Raw genomic sequence first — 14,151 nt, 5'->3', positions numbered from 1 at the left:
ATAGCCGTTTTAAAATAAAAGTATTTAGTTACCTATTTTCACTAGACTGTGTTTGATAGTTTGATTCCACTCAATTCTATACCTTAACATAAAATTTATACGGAATGAAACTAATGTTAGAAATTTCTGCCTCTCTTTAACAATCTCAATAAATTGAACATACATAGTATATCGACGTTCTTAATTTCTTTTAATCTGTCTACTGCGCCGACTCCTTGTTGTCATAAATGTATAAAATCCACAGTCTAATAATTACTAGTTTTATATTCATAATTACTCCAATGGCAATCTGAAGTGATGAGGAAGATATGCGGCCACCAAAGAAACCTGTTGAAAGTTTAAGTCCTTTCTATGTTAGGCTAACACTAATCCACAATCCAATTAGAAAATTTAAGGCACATACATTTAAAATCCTGTATAAGAAATCCTGAACTTTTTGGACCTGTTACATTAAAACACCCCTTTCACCCTCGTCGGTCCTAGGTCGCACCAGACTCGACAGTTTGTCACTAATTTGTTAGCTGTTTTACTAATTTTTGTTACATTCTTCAATAATGTGACAATTGCATAGCGTGTCAGAACAATTGGAAAGGAGAGGTTTCCATCCAATTGTTTTCTATCGATATGAGACGATAGCTCGAGATACGTCTTTCGACGTATTAAGGATGAGGGTATCTATACGGCTTGACATTGTTATTGAGTGGGTTGAGAGCAGAGTTGGGCATTAATCGATTAAAATTTTAATCATGATTAATTGATTAATGTGTACGATTAAAAGAAGAAATCATCGAAAAATCGACGATTGGATCAATTTTTGCTAAAAGCACGTAAACAGAGTTTATATTATACATATATTGACCTACATACATATTAGATATTTAAACTCGGTTTCCATTTTTTCAGTATTCATACAGTTTTGATTCCGTATTTCATTTCGAAATTTTAGCAGTTAATCATTAAACACTCATCCGATTATCCGATTGATGATTAATAATCGTTAATCGCAATTAACGACTGAAGGAGAAATTTAATCGTTATCCGCAATTAACGACTGAAGGAGAAATTTAATCGTTATCCGCAATTAACGATTAATAAGTATTTAATCGTTATCCGCAATTAACGATTAATAAGTATTTAATCGTTATCCGCAATTAACGATTAATAAGTATTTAATCGTTAACCGCAATTTTAACAATTAATAAGTATTTAATCGTTAACCGCAATTTTAACGATTAGTAAGTATTTAATTCTTAACCGCAATTAACGACTAAACTAGGAGATTAATTGTTAATTGCGATTAACGATTGTAGTAGAAATTTAGTCATCAATTGTTGATTAAATTTATGCCCAACTTTGGTTGAGAGTATATAGGTTCCATAAAGTGGTCCGGAGCAGACCAAAGTGGTTTCGGGCAGTAAGCGGTGTTGAGCAGACAACTTGAAACGAAGAATAGGGAATGATCATTTCCTTATTGCGGAGAAAACATGGTCGTCTTATATCGAAAGAAAGCTGTAGTATTTTTCAACTGTTCTAAACATGTTGGTAAAGCCACATGAATGAAAGTAGAATGAAAATAAAGTCAATGAAAGAGAGGAAACGCTTTGAACCGCAAAGGGTTAAGAAGTTAATAATGCATTGCAGATGCCTACAACTTCGAGCATTTTGGCGTGCAACAATAATCGATTGTCGGGATCCAGTGAGGATAATTCGTTCATTCGGCGACGCATAATCGGACCAGGGACGTTTCCCAGGGAGATATCTTGAGGGCCGCGCGGCATCGCGGAGCCGTGTGATTAATTTACGCGGAAGACGCGCGCGATTACCGTGCACAAGCTGCTCGAGGAATGCGAGCGGGCGAAGCGGAGAAACAAAAATTGACGCGGAGAAGGAAAAAAGGCTTCGGTTGGAAGGGTGGAGGATTGAAAAATAAAAGTTATATTCAGCTGATCGAGGCTGGGCGTGAGCGCGCTGTCAGCCACGTCCGTGCAACGATGTTTTAATTAATGTATTGATAGCGGCCGGCACGGATATATCGGGCTTCTCCCGCCTCGATGTAAGCAGCCACGGTGCCCACGCAACGGTCCTCCGATAATAATTAGGAATCACGTAGGCTCGCACGATTTCCTTGGATGAGAACCTGGCCGGCGCAAGTTTCGCTGATGTTTTGCCCTTGCTGGTTTTCGGGGCCCACGGGCCCAACGCGCGACCGCTGCCCGCTACGACGACCGATTAATTACACCCGAAGTAAATATAATATGTTAATCGAGTGTATATTGCAGGTGGTAATTGACTGCTCGATAGCAGAAGGCGATTCGCGAAACGATCCGCGTAGCACGCGATCGGCACGCGATGATCACTCGACGAGTTGTCGAATTTCGTGTTAGGGTCGTGCACACCCTTGACTCCCCGATGGCATGCATGATTTTCGCTTGATCAGCTTCCCCTTCCATCCTCGCGACGTTAAATTATAGTCAGAAATCAACCCTTGCGTTTCAATGTGCAACCGTGTTTTTTATTGCTTCCGGAATGGTCAGTGAACTCATCATTATACTGTTGATCTTTATGCAAAATAAACATGTTTTGCATCTGTTGCAAGAAACAGAAGTCACTTAGAAATTTCGTTCTTCCTTTCATGATTTTAGTAGGGCGAAAATACTGTATCGGGGAACTCATCAATTCTTCTCCTCAATCTGTTTCAAATTGCAGCTAATCATTTTTGTCATAAATGCGTAAAATCCACAGTCGAATTATTCCTAAAATTCTGTCCGTATCGAGCATGATGGAATTTGTGTAAATTACGCAATGTTGGTTATGTAGCTATAAATGTTTGATAACAGTATTGACAATGATAATATTTTTAGAACATGCTACAATATAGTAAAAACCGTTGCAGTCATATATAAGTGACAAGTCCTCGATGAGTGAAACAGACAATAATCAAAATATTCAATAAAGTGGACATTAAATTATAAAATTATCAATATTTTATGTACATCAGAGTTTCAGACCGGTTAACCAACCTTCCTTTTTTATATAAAGTTTACGAAAACTTCAACAAGCTATACAATTTTTCGTTGATTTCTGTTAAACGAATAAAAGACACGCAACTTTATATTATTACATGCTAGCGATGACGATCAAAATCGATGATCGGAGAAAATGTTTTCGCAGTGGGTGGTTGACACAGGAAAACATCGTGACGACACGCTGATCTAACGAGTTATCGTCGTAAATAAGAGAATGTTTGCGCCTAGCTTATCGCGATAGGATTTGCCGTACAATGAAGTTCAATGTTTTGTAATGTCTGAACCGAACATGTAAATTAGATTGGTCTGGGATAATTCAGAAGGAATGTTCCCACAGTACAGCGTGAAAAGAATTGTTTCCCTGTCCTGATATCGGGCCCCGCTAATGTAGCGCAATCAATGAACAACGTCTGAGACGCCCACGCTGAAAGTTACGCAAACAACGATAATCCCTCCTTATCGGCATGTATTTATAAATCGGTCAGACGGCTGGTTTAAACCTTCTCTATGATCGACTCGCACCGGTTTCCGCGGCGGACAAAGGAGATCTGCTTCTTTGTACGGAAACGGGCAACATCGGGCTTCTATAGGTTCCTGTTGGTTTATTTCGAGGCGTAAATTTATTTCGAGCGCAGTGGGCTGGGTCGGAGAATTTGGAGACATTTTTCTGTAGCCTTAAACCATGAAAATATCGAAATAAAAGTTATGGTGGAAAACATTATGAAATACAATTGTTTCTTAATTAAATACCTATAATCTGTGCCTACCATTTCCATGGTTTCTTCCGTAATTTGAATAATTTCATTGCTATAGGAACTTTTTATTCTTTCTATCTCTTTATTTATAATTCTATGCAAAAATAGAAAGTTTGTGCATCAAGACACAGGAGCTTTTGTACTTTTCACTAATAATTTTAATGTGTACTAATAATCTTTTCACTGTTCCAAATTTCACCTACACAAAAATGCATAAAATCTGGGGAGTGTATGTATTAGTAAACCTACTATACTATTATAGAATAAACAAGATTGACTTTACTTAGACATTGTGCGATTTTTATTACAATACGATCTTGGATTTAAAAACTGCGTCCTGCAATTTGTCTTATGATAATAATTGAAGGCAGAATAAAATTCTTAAGTGGCTTCTGTTGCTTGGAACAGATATAAAAATGTTTACTTTACATAAAGTTCCACGGTCTGTGCATTTCACAGCATGTGATTCGCAAATAGAAATATTACAGATGCAGATTACAAACTACCTTGAACTAATGCACCACCGTTAAAAATACCTTCGAATGTATCTTTACTGAAATTAACGAGCTGCAGTTTCATCTGTATAATTATACCTGAATTTTTTTACATCGTTAAAATACATGATGTCCTAGTTGGGTCACGACGATGTCGCCTACGTCTGGACGTGGAAAGTTTTGCTATCGTTTCTTGGAATATCAAGATCACAGCACGGGAGCGCGTGAACGGGAACCACGCAAACCACGTACCCCCTTCATCGTCCCGGTTATCGGCGTTCTAGTTTGTATAGCTGGTGCTTGCTCACGCGTTCCGATGCATCGGGTATTTTTCTCGACCCTGGCAATTTTTTTCGGGAGAAATTCATTGAGACAGAGAAGCGCGGACAACGAGTCGGGGTAAACACGCTGAAAGCGAAGTCGCTTCAGCAAATATTTTGCATCTGCACGATGACCCGCGGTGACCCGAGCGTGAGACTCGAACGATCTCTTCGTCTATCACGCCCCGGACAACAAAGGCTCCGATTTTCGGCGAGTGGAATATTTCTGTTCCGCGATACCGCCGACGCTTGCATTATCGTGCGTGGGCGTAACGCACGCCCGTGATAACTACGAGCGAATCTCGCAAATACATGCGGGATGCTCCGGCAGAGACAAGTGCCCGGTGCAGGGTGAGTCACTGCGACTGATCATCTTGGATCATTTATTCGGTTTTTGCATTGCTTATACTCTCGCAAAAAAATCAAAGTGACCTTGAAATCTTCTCTATGCCTCCACCCACGCAGAAAATGTTTGTCACAATATTCCCCCCTCTATACCGTGTAAGTTTTGTAAACAGGGTAGGGCAATAACTATGCCCACCTTGTGAATATCTCCGTTATTTGTAATGATATGGAAAAATGTTATCAACAAAATTTGCACGGTACAGAGGGGGTCATATTGTGACATAAACATCTTCTGCGTGGGTGGAGGCATAGTGGACATTTGAAGGTCACCTTGATTTTTTTTAATGGAAACACCTACTTTCTGTATCATAAATTCATAGGCTATCGAATTCTGAGTAAAAATGTATTGACCTCCATATGTCCTAAATCTAATAGTTAACGAGATATTATCGAAACAATTTTCTTTTTTCTTTGGATAATATCTCGTTAACTATTAGGTTTAGGACATATGAAGGTCAACACTTTTATACTCAGAATTTGATGCTCTATCGATCTATGGTATGAAAAAAGGTCATTCCATTTAAAAAAATGAAGGTGACCTTCATATCTTTAAAAAAATTACATAAAAACAAACATTTTTTGGTATCGTATGAGCCACATTTTACCATTTGCCTTTGTCCTTCAGACATTTGACGTATCTTTAAAAACAACAAAGATATTTGAGGTGGCAACGTTAGGTTTATAGAAGATTTTATGCATTTATGACAAAAAATATTTTTTTCAACCTATTAAACATATTAAGAAAATTAACTTATTTCTATTTCACTCCAATCTGTTGCAATTCATGTAGACAATTTTTATTTTGCATAAACATCTGCTGTCTCCTCGTCAAGAATCAATGAGTATTGACCCTTTGCACTCGAATGGTGACTCTGAGGCGATAGTAAAAATTGCCATATCATTATTCAAAACTGTTTTAATATCATTAAATTCGTCTGTATTCTATAAATTGGAAAAGCTGAACTGTTGTAAGAGAAATCAGGTCCAATTCGATGTGCACAATGTAAAAAAGATTACATAGAATAAAGATGATCTGGCTTGAAAGACATGTCTTGATTTTGGAATTAAAATTGCTTCGAGTCCAAAGGGTTAACTGGGCTGCGGATTTTATGCATTTTTAACGGAAATGAGTAAGTGCAATTTAATGCAGAGTACAAAAAGAATTAAAAAATATCAATGTGCTAGTTTCAGTTGATTAAAATCATTATAGGAAGAATCAAATTTCGATTTGGCTCCTCTGTTGTGTGCAATTTATACCAACAATTTTTATTTAACATAAAGATCCGCAGATCAGTGATAACATTAAATACTGCAGTGCGGTATAGCGCTCTCAATTTAAGCGTGAAGATGAGACAGGGATATTGTGAGGTAAAACAAAAATTACAACAGTGATTCAGCAGCCGCAACAGTATTGGAGTGATGGACGCAACGTGTGTGGTAGCAGTAATGATGGGATTAAATGTGTAATGAAAGATATATTCTTTTGTGCAAGAATTAGAATTAGAGAATGAGAATTATAGTAGGCATTCAGAAACTAAACATTTCTGCATCTCTAAGTAGGCGAATCTTTCGGTTTTACAGTAAAAACTGCGTCATACGTTTTATTGGATATGGTATCTTAAACTATACTATAAATATGTCTCATTGGTAATTACTTGGGCACTTTGGAAGTTCTCGCAGCGTAAGCTGCAATCATAATAATAATGAACAGTTGAATGAACGAGTGAATCACAATTTTATGCAAATATATAAAAGACAATTTACCATAAATGAGTTAAATTTTTACAGAGTTTAAGAGTTTAGTTCCGCTTCAATCGTCGAAAGCCAGTTCACAAGAATTAGAATTTGCATAATGATTCGAGATGGAATTGTGCATAGATTTTCAGGTTTTGACTGAAAGAAAACGTCCAAGATTCAACAAAGGACAGAAATTTAGGATGAAAATGGGGAGGGGATAATCGAGGCAGTTCAATAAATTTAATATAAGGTTTTCGACGAGGCATCGACTAGGCACGACTAGCGGGTTCGTAGCAACGAGACGGTTCGGAGCGCGCCTAACTAAGGGTCGACTAACTTTAAATCCGATAATGAATGTAATCAGCGGAAATAACATGGAATCTACGCTGGTCTCGGTCAGGCTGTGGCCAGGTATATATTCTCTAACCACAGCGTGACTAATAATTATACTTGTTGTGGGACCCTCGTCTCCTACGCCATCGTCTCTCTCGACGAGAGCGAGAGTTAAAGGTCGCATGGATGAAACGTAGAAACGATACTCTTTCACGTGTCTCTACAATTTATTGTCTTTCATCTCACAGCTGTGAATCATTTTTCTATCCTTAGAAGTCAACCAAATGGTAAGACAATATTATGGTATACTTCACACTCGGCAGCGGAAACACGTGTTGGATCTGTGTAAACAACCTCGTTTATCTGTTTCCAGTTTCATTCAGGCGAAAACAATTGATAGCTGTTGTTCATACACAATCTGTATTGCATAATTGCTATCTCTACTTAATATTACTTCTGACTCATTGTGGTACGTCATGCTATTTCCTGCAAAAAATTATGTCCATTTAAATGCTAATCTCGCGTTCAATTTTTCTCTAGAATAAATTTGTTTAATATACAATGGTAATTTTTACTTCCACGTTCATTATGTCAAAATCAACTGGTTGGCCTGTCTCAAGATCAAGTCAAACATTGTCAAGCAAGCTATGAACAACTCGTTGTACGTTCTATGTATACAGTTATGAATTTCATACTCCACTTCCAACGCGATACCGCACATTAATTTATGCTACCTGACCCAAAACTTATAAAGTTGCACGAACGAAATGGAGCTTCATCAAATGAATTTATTTGTAAACACTATTTATGTGATGTCTTTAAATTTCATTACACCGCGAGCAACATAAATTACGCCACGTGACCCGAGCGCAACAAACGTGTACGAAGTCGCACATTGTTCAACTGGACTTATGAATTGATTTGTAAATTCTCCGTGCATGAAACGCTTTTTGATACCGCGGAGCATCGCTTCCGACACCACCCTTGGCATAAATTACACGACCGTCGTTCCGCATCTATTACTTCGACGCAACAATAAACGAACCGGGCCGGCCGGCGCGGCGCGGATCGGCCTCGGCGCAATATATAACGGAAAGAGCCGTGTCGAGGCGCGACTGGCGGTAGTCTTAACTGAATTATTGTTTCAGTTAACATCGGGCATTCATCATAGATGCGCGGCTCGCGGCTCGCGGCCCCGATGGAACACGCGTCCCGCCCAGGGAGCGAGTTCGCGAAAGCGTGGAGCATTCATCTTCCGTTGGTGTCGCGTTGTCGAGCCGCGACCAACGACACTGTGTAATCTTCCTGTTGCGACGGCGCGGCGCGGCGCGGCGATGCTCTCGCCGGAAAGATCGAGGGGAAAAGAGAAGGAGAAAGAGGAAGACAAAACGAAAGAGAAGAACCGAGAGACAACTAGATCGCTCGCGGAACGGAGCGCGAGCGAGGCGAGCATGGCAGGCACGCGTGAAATCCATAGAATCGTTCCGGGGCAGACGCCGTGCCGCTACGTTCGCGGAATATTAATCTAATTTGCCCGATATAAACAAACGGACCTGTCGGCCGTGTCACTCGGTCGCGCAGTCATCCGTTTCACTCGTCGACACTGTGAATAGAAGGCTTCTTCAGCTCCGCCGTGCTCGTTTCCCTTTTCTCCGCGCGGATTTCTATGCAGCCTAAAGAAACTCTTGTTTTACCGTATTCACTAGAAAACATCGCGGACGCAGCACGCGTACGCGCGAATTATGGCCGGGTGAAATTCGCGGATCCGCGGAACCTCGCGTTCGAAACGGTTATTGAGCGTTTCTTTCTCCGCGCGCGTACAGTCCCGTTGACCTTAAATCACGGCGCGTACCGGACCGGAGGGATCCTTCGTCATGGGCTGAAAGTTTATTTCTCATTCATTTGCTGGCTCCTCGGTTAATTAACCACCGCGTCAAGGGGCCGGTAAGCTCTCCCCCATCCGACCGGAGAAAGGAACGGCCGCGAGGAGGCCAGATGGAGGCCGCTTCCTCGAGCCGCTCGATGATGGCAATTAAATTAAAGCGAGATCTCGCCTCGCCGATAGACCGTCGATTAATCAGCATCGCGACAATTGGACGTTTCATTAACGGGTCCGCGGCGGCGGTGGCGATCATAGAGGACGGCCTCTCCCGGAATCGGAATCCACCTGCCTCCACGTCAAGCGAATTCATTAACGATCTCGTTAACGGTAAGCCGTTTCGTAACCTCGATCCCCGGGGCGCGCGTGGGAGACGAACCTCTCAGTTGCTGGTCCGGTTATCTATCGAAATCTTCGGTCTCGGTTCATTTAACTCTCCACAGGCCGATAATGAATTTAAGCTCGTCAGGATCGCGCGACGCGAATTTGACGCTCGCGATGACTGTCGATATTCTCGGTACATATGTACATACATATCCTACGCGAGGAGATCGTGATCGATGATCCAGGATTTATCGCGCCAGATGTTTCGGAGGATCGCGAATTTGATAGACGGCTGCTTCATCTACCAGTCAAAGTAGGTCCTTGACCGTCTGACTAGAGGCGTCTGGGTCAGCTGAGGAACGTTACATGGAAATTCTAACGACTTCGACGCTGTACTTTAACGGACAGTTTTGCGTGCACGTTGGTTTGGCCAGAGTCACATTTGCGCGACCTTGCTTGTACCGCTTCATGTAGAATTCTTTTTTAGCTCAGTTTCATTCATTTGATTATATTTGGTAATTTTTCCTCATTAAGGTTCAAGCTAAATGACTGCTTTGCTTATTTTGGAGTGTCAAGAGCTCGTATAGGTACAAGAATATTATGTATTATTAATCCCTTCACGTTCATAGATGTCTCGGTAGAAATTAAATGACCTCTTCACTCATTTTGAGGTATCAAGAACTCATATATGTAGGTGCAAGAATATTATTATTAATTTCTTGACGTTTATAGATGTCTCGGTTGAAACTAAATGACTACTTTGCTCATTTTGGGGTATGAAGAACTTATGCAAGAATGTTTTTATTAATCCCTTGACCTTGAACATTGTTGGTAGATATTGTTTAATATGAATAACAAATATTACCAACAATATGTCTATTATGAATATATACGAAGATTCACCTTGAGTTTACATCGAATTCCATCTATTTTTTATGTCAAGGGATTAATGTTTCTCTTGAACGTAAGAGAGATAACTTCATTTTATAAGCAGCTGTAGTGACTTCTTGAATATTGCAAAATGAAATTGATATGTGCGAACATTATTTTAAAAGCTAAGATGACACTTCTCTTGTCATTTTTGTCGGATCAGACACTCGCGAGAAACAATTGTGTGAGTTATAAGAATAGCAGGTCTCGGAGTTAAACAACTTTTAATTCATTCGGTAGACATTTGTTAATTTGTTCTGTTTTTATTTATTCGGTTTAATAAACAAAAACAATGAATTCGCTCGATAATGAAAAATTACGAATATGTGAAATTTACAACTACAAGTCTGGCCTGTTAATCATTTAAACGACTCATAACGTACGTATATTTTACAGAGGATTTACCTTCGTCGAATAAAAAAGACACAATACCGTGTCGCCGACGAAAAAAGTTGTAACAATTTATAATCGCTATAGAAAGAAAATGAAAGGATGAACTTAAATGTTCATAACTCCGTCCGCGATCCATGGAATTCCAGCATGAGGAAGAACGATCGTTCCGCCAGAGAAAAATGCGTTTAATACACAATCGATTTATTGTGCTTGTATTAAGCGGTACGAAAACCATAAAACTCTGTAACGATGGCTGCTTCCTGTAGCTCATGGCAGAAGGATTACTTTAGATGAACAAAATTAACGATCCTATCTTCTCTGATAAACAGCATCGAAGCGATGTATCGGTCTGGCGACTGAAAAATTCCTGGTACCGTTCCTCCCGATAAATGATTATCGGGCCGGCAACATAGTTGCTGACACCTGCAATAATTATTGCCCTTCGCGTGTGTTGTCGGCCGCGGCAGCAATTAACCGTTTTTCGCGTTGCAGTAATCCGCCACGGTTAGAGAGCGGCTTAATATGCATGGGATATTGCGGCTCCGCACCTTCTCTCCCGTGACATTTTACGAGCCTTGGTCAAGATCGATCGATCGGCATCGAGTGCCTGTCCGGTATTATGTTTTTCGACCGGTGCAACAGAGATTTCGATAACAGTGGCCACGGGAAAAACTGGATGTTAGGGGCGAACTGGATCAATAGGGGAAAAAAGGACGGAAACTGTGTTAACCGGTGTTCGTTTCGATTAATTTATAACCCAACGATCTCTCGGCGAAATGTCATGTATACGCATGAGCTACAAAGAATTTCTATTACAGGTGTAAAATCGATAATTTGTCTCTTTGTCTGTAAACGGCGTTTTCAAACGACGTCCGCTATATACGAGCTGCATTTCAATCAGTTCCAGGCGAGCGCGATTGCAACAGGACCATTTCTCAACTCCTACTCCTTTTTCCTCTTCTCTAAGCGCGGCAACAGGAGGTCAAAGATATACGGTGAATCAAATCGGACCTAACAGAGCCAGATATTTGGAGACGCGTCGACTGCTTTCGACAGGATCTTAAAAGTCAAACATCATCTAACACATGCTACGTATCTAATTCTATACTCCAGAAGGCATTTTTAAATATTCCTCCACTATCCACCTCAAGACTTGTACATTTTTGTAAATTTTAATGAAAATCAAATGTCAATCGATACCTCAAAATCGTGTCGTGCAACACAGGCTATTTTAAATCAAAATATAAATTAGTAAGTAACTCCAAGTATAAAATAATTGTATACTTAGAAAAAAATATAATTAAATTTAATAATAAAATAAATCGAAATTTTATTACTTCTAACAAATTTATAAACTTTTAATATGGGAATTAACATCGTCGAACACGAGAAATTAATTAATTTGTAGATTCTATATAAACTATGTGTCTAAATTTCGTTCCTCCCCTTCCAACATCATCCTTCAGCATAAATTAATGACGCTTGAAATTACGCTTACAAACGGGCACAATCAAAGTGAAACATCGTCGAACGGCGTCAAATGCAAGCAAATTCTCTAGACAACGAGAGGTCAAAGATATACGGCGAATAAAATCAGAATCAGGAGAGCCGAAGAGAATTTTCGACAGAGATCACGAATTCGTAGAAAGTTCGGAGTGGGAGGCAATTGCGAACCGGCGAATTGGGTATGCTCTGCTCCATTGGCATTAGCATCGTTTGCGGAAATCGGACTGCGCCGATCGGCGCGGCCGAATATATGAATCTCGATTTCGCGAGGCTGATGCCGAGTGCAGTTTCTAGCGGCGGATGGGGCCTAGATATTTGCTTAGCAACATGCGTGCTGTGCGAGGACTTGAAAAAAGGGACGCTGGCTTGTCGCTTGTCGCGGACAGAATTAATTGCTTTCTGCCGGCCGTCCGTGTATATCGGTTCCTATTTTCCGTGACGGTCTCGAGACTGATTTTAATCACGAGGTTCAACGAAAAGCTACTACATGACTCTAATGTGATAATCGAATCACGTGTTATGTTAGTTTTGTTAAGCTCTCCCTATCCTTTCATCAAACCTGCCTCTGACGTCCTCAAACACGAATGACCCTTTTCCGTTTCAGTGAAATATTATAGTTTCGTTTTCTATATCTTTCCCAAGCTCCTGCGATATTTAGCTCTTACGTTGCTCCAGTTTTCAATTCTTACATTCTTTAACTTTGAATTTTCCAGTTCTTCAATCCTTCGATTATTCAGTGTCTACATTTTTTAATTCTGAAATATTTCGTTTTTATATTTCTTTAGCTTTTAATCTTCAAATTCCTCTATTTTTCAGTTTTCTAAACCTTAAATCATCTAGTTTTTCTATTTTTCATTTCTGTTAATATTTTAGTATATCATTTTCCAAATTTATAATTTTTCAATCCGCTAAGGTTTCCACGTTCCAACTTCCAAAGGAGAAGTCATCGAACCCGTAAATTAAACAAATTAATACTTAATACAACCCTATTTGTTTTTTCGTGCTACTTCTCGCATTACAAGGTTGAAATAATTTCCAAAATTTCAATATTTTCCTTTCCGTGAAATATTTCAAGAACAACAAATGATATTAAAAAAAAGTTGATACAAAAGTTGCATGGTATTATTGTGTCTACCAAACAGTGTAAAAAAGTTTTAAATGCATTTCTTAAAAGAAAATAAATAATGCACTTAACAAATTTTTTTTACACAGTTTGATAATCACAATAATACCCTGCAACAGTTCGCTAACTTATTTCCTTGTCCGTGTATTTAGTTTTCTGGATAGAAAAATGGAATTGTTCGAGGTCGAGTCCTAGACGCCCGGGTTCTAGGTCAGCAAGATCGCGACGCGCAGAAAAGAAGGAAACAAAAATGGACAGGGAAGAGAGATCGATGCATAAAGAGAGACTGCGGATCGAGTCTGTTGGATTCTGCATAATTCATTCGGTTAGCCGGCGAATGCATATTACCTCAGGATATCTAGGCGAGCCAAACAGAGGAATCAGGATGCAAGGACCTTCGCTCTGAATATGAGACCAAACCGCCGAATCGTCTGGAGATAGTTCGGTATCGATAAACACCGGGCTGCCCGTCCGGCCACCTTGATCAGGATCCAGATCCTGGATCGGAGAGAGGAGCACATGGTTTCTAGAAGCGCGTTGCCTACAAAAAGAGTCAAAGCAGAATATTCCGCAATGCGTTCGGTAATCCCAACTCGAGATCGCCTCGCGAATAATACGACCATTCGGCGATACATTTATGGAGCAAAGGCGTAGAATTTTCACTAGAAACTCGGCGATTTCATATTGTAAGGCTTCTTTCAATCTTCAGGTATTCCCTATGCACAAAACTAATGTTTTTATATATTAAACCTCAGAGATTTGAGAATTGTACCATACGTACAGTTACTCGCAATAATATTCAGACACTCTTAAAAAACAATAAGTTCCTTAATATCGGACCATACGACGTGGACTTTTTTTAAAGAAGTTAGAACACTTAGTTTACTACATGACGTGAAGAAAATTTTGAAATATTGCAATTGATC

The sequence above is a fragment of the Lasioglossum baleicum genome, chromosome 9 (genome assembly GCF_051020765.1).
Source record: "Lasioglossum baleicum chromosome 9, iyLasBale1, whole genome shotgun sequence".
Taxonomy (NCBI): Eukaryota; Metazoa; Arthropoda; class Insecta; order Hymenoptera; family Halictidae; genus Lasioglossum; species Lasioglossum baleicum.
Note: the sequence above shows the minus strand (reverse complement) of the source record.